The 3,791-nt window shown below is 49.0% G+C and overlaps 1 protein-coding gene across 1 annotated transcript in view; it reads left to right on the top strand.

The window, feature by feature from the left end:
* Positions 1–36: 36 nt before the first annotated feature.
* Positions 37–3,791, top strand: part of ZNRF3 (zinc and ring finger 3) — a 148,622-nt gene continuing 144,867 nt past the window's right edge. Inside the window, exon 1 of the mRNA XM_024120887.3 lies at positions 37–217. The gene's annotated coding sequence lies outside the window, so the exon portion shown is untranslated. The remainder of the gene's footprint in view (positions 218–3,791) is intronic.

Here is a 3,791-nt window from a genome sequence, read left to right as displayed (position 1 = left end):
CCGCCGCCTGCCGCCGCCGCCGCCGCTGCCGCTGCTGCTCGGGCTGTTGCTGGCGGCCGCGGGGCCCGGCGCGGCGCGGGCCAAGGAGACGGCGTTCGTGGAGGTGGTGCTGTTCGAGTCGAGCCCGAGCGGCGACTACACCACCTACACCACCGGCCTCACGGGCCGCTTCTCGCGGGCCGGAGCCACGCTCAGCGCGGAGGGCGAGATTGTGCAGGTAGCTGCCCGCCGCCCGGGCCCCGCGCCGCCACAAGATGGCTCCGGGGGCTGCGCCCGCCGACCCCGCCGCGGGCTGGCGGGCGGGCGGGAGGGGCGGCGAGGAGGCCAGCGGCATCCCTCCCTGGCTGGCGGGCGGGACGCGGCCTCCAGGGCGCCGCCGCGGGGGGCGAGCGCACGTGGGGGCACGGCCTTCTGTGGGTCCGGGGAGCGGGAGGGGGACCCCGGGTCCGGGCGCCCACGTTGGGGCAGCCGCCTCGGGCCGTTGGGGCTTTCGGTTTGCCTCAGGTGGAAGTCCCGGGAACTACCTGTTGAATGCCAACTTCGGAAAGATAAGTGATGAAGGATGGGGTGGCTTGTTCCTGGTCGCAGGCTGTCCTTCCCACCCGTGCATGTTCTTTTGGGGAGTAGCAAGCCTTGTCTGAGGGGCTGCACAACATCAGGTTCTCCCCTGGAACCTGCCGCCAGCCTCACCTGGGCGCTGACCCTCCTGTGGGGCTCTGGACAAGCAGCGGCAGGAGGAGAGCAGCGGGAGCCCGCCGAGGAGTTGGGATCGCGGGTGCCCTGGAGTGGACGAAGCAGGCAGCCCTCGCTGCGTGCCTCAGATTACAGAGGGTGGGAGGGAGGCAGCCTGCCCGCTCCTCGGCCAAGGACTTCTGCAGAGGGCCTGCAAATCGGGAGACGGGGTCGCTCACTGACAGGGCCTCCACCTTGCTCCAGATGAAAGAGGTGTGCATTCCAAAGGCTAGGGAGAGCTAGCTTTAAGCTGACCCCGCTCTTTCGAGGAGGAACTCTGAGCCCAAGCCTCTGCAGATGGTGAACTGGGTAGATGCCTTCCTGCTTCGGGGCTATGATTTTATCAACTTGTTAGTAGACAGCCAGCGCACTTACTGCGGTTAATATGCGTGCCTGGGATGGGGGCGATTTGAAACGGTTGGCTTGTCTTTGAACCTTTTGGGGGAGAAGGGTTCGCTGCAGGGCTCTAAGCTTTGGGCCTTCTGCACTTCACTCTTGGATGAGTTATGAATGAAGAGAGGGGGACCGAGTGGAATAACTGCAAGCAGCCTTTCCTTTCCCCTCTCCTGGTGCAGACTCAAAGCCCTGCATGGTTAGGACAGGGAGCCCTGCAGCTTGGCCCTTAGAGGTGTGTCCTTACATCCCTATCTTAAACTTCTGCAGGATAAATAGAAGGGAAAACACATGTTGTTTGAATTCTGTGACTACATATATGTTAAAGGATTTTGCACTTTTTTTTTGGATAATATTATAATTACGGTCTTTATAAGATTTAGAGACCATGGCCTGCTGAAGATTCCTACACATTTCATTCGCAACCTTCAAGCGCAGTTTGAACCTTAAAAGCTTACTCGTTGTGACTCCTTGTTTCTCTTTGAGGCTTTCACTGTGGCCTGATGCCTATAGAAAATGTTTGATTTACAGCCTTCTAAGAGAAAAGATGTTTTAATGTGGCACTTCACTTTTTGAAGGAGACTTTTGAAGTTTGCGATTTTTATCTGCAGTGTTTTTTAAGTTGTACTCTTTCTCCCTGGTAGTTTGTCTGGCGAGCTATCCGTTATGAGTAGTGCTATGCTTTGGAGATAATCTGGGGTTCGCCATTTAATACAAAATTAGCAGTTTAAACACACCATTTGTAACTATTTTATCCTTGTGAGTGGAGAGATAATGTGTGAATTTGGCAGAAGGAATCTATTCTCTTTTAAAACTTTTTGAAGTGCTTATCTAACTCCTTTGTAGTCCATTAACCTCGCCAAAAAAAAAGTCAACAATTGCTAAGTAAAGAAAAATGACTTAAATGGTATTTAATAAGTTTACCTGTTAAGCAATCACTAATAGGTGTCCTTAATTCCCTTACAACTGCAGTAATGCAGGTGAGTTTATCTGAGCTGTCTGAATAGTCGTTTCTTGGTGTTCTCACTCTATATCTTTGATAACTTTATTGTGAGGCCTACTTGCCAAACCTCTCTGTGTGCACAGGAGCTCAGCGTGGCTTCTAGGGCTGTGTGTGTACAGAGGCTGGCATGCTTTTATTATTTCTTCGAATACACTTGAGTGAAGGAACTGGTGTGGCCGTCAGCCCTGAAGAAGGTTTTTGTAAGGAAAGCTGATGTTTTAGGACTGCTGAGAGGGAATGTCACATTTTGCGTGAGAAATGAGAATGTACAAGAAACAGATTGGTGTTCAGCTTCAGATTAATCAGGTTTTCTAAGTGCCCTTGTTGAACTTTTCAAGCTTCCTTCTATTTACTATCTTGAAAAAACTCTGCATAATTTGCTATTTAATATTTTATGGTCTTCAGAGCAGAGTTCATTTTCCTTTAACGAAACCTAAATAGTAGCACTTATAGGATTGCTTTTGTGATTTCCCGTGGGATTCCGCAGCCCTGTTGTTCATGCTTTAGGGGAGAAAAGAACCGTTTTGGGAGACTCTCTCCTTTAAGAAGTCTAAGATAGGAAATTGGTTTGTATCACTGATTTTTTTCCCTCCCTATTGTATGCAATGGAAGTATGTGTGTGTATGTTTATAGAGTAGATACCTTATCATAGTCTGGTTTGCCCAGATACTTCTAATTAGAGTACCTGTTCATTCATCTGCATGAGTTGGAGTAGGGGGAGGCCTGGTTAAGAAGGGTGTGTGTGTGTTTGTGTGTGTGTGTGTGTCTGTCTGAGTGAGAGAGAGAGAGAGGGAGAGAGACAGAGATATTCAAACCTTGGGATTAGTCACAGGAGTCTTGGTTCTCTCCTTGTGCATTTTAGGCTTAAATAACTTTCCCAAGGTCATCAGTGTGCTCTGGAAAAAGAGAGATTTTTTATTTATTTTTTGACATCTTCATCTGTGAAAGTTGTGAAAACAATGTGTCGCTATGAAATGCTATTCATTACTTTTATTATTTATTCATGCAGCATTAAAGCCCATTTGCTTTTAAGTGTCAAGCATACAGTGTGAATGATGGAGGAAGTAATTACACTTCTCCCATAGTTCTGAAGTGTGGAACTTTAAAGGGTTCTTAGACATATTGGTACATATTTCATCTTTGAACCAATTTGTTGCTATTAATGAGATCCTTATCTGAAACTTTCAGAGTTGGTTGTTCAACTCACATGGTTAGTGATGTTAAGTAAAGGCCCAATTAAACACTGGCTAGCTGTATGTGGACTGGTTAAGGAAACAAAGAAAATTTGCATAGAGGTGAAAGATTGTTTCAAAGTGGAAATGCATCTTTTCCCCTCTTGAAGTTAGATATTTGGAAATGCTTGAGAAATTCATTTGCAGAAGAAATCTGAATGGTAGGTTTTGTGTAACTTTAAAATCGGCCTCTCTGGATCCTGGGTTAAGTGTTGAATGGTCTTGAAAGCAGAGCTTACTGAGAACATTTAAGAACTAAGCCAGTGGGACTTCCCCGGTGGTGCAGTGGTTAAGAATCCGCCTGCCGGGCTTCCCTGGCGGCACAGTGGTTGAGAGTCCGCCTGCCGATGCAGGGGACACGGGTTCGTGCCCCGGTCTGGGAAGATCCCACATGCTGTGGAGTGGCTAGGCCTGTGAGCCATGGCTGCTGA

This window comes from Physeter macrocephalus, chromosome 19 (assembly GCF_002837175.3).
Source record: "Physeter macrocephalus isolate SW-GA chromosome 19, ASM283717v5, whole genome shotgun sequence".
Taxonomy (NCBI): domain Eukaryota; kingdom Metazoa; phylum Chordata; class Mammalia; order Artiodactyla; family Physeteridae; genus Physeter; species Physeter macrocephalus.
This window is presented reverse-complemented; position numbering and strand designations above follow the sequence as displayed.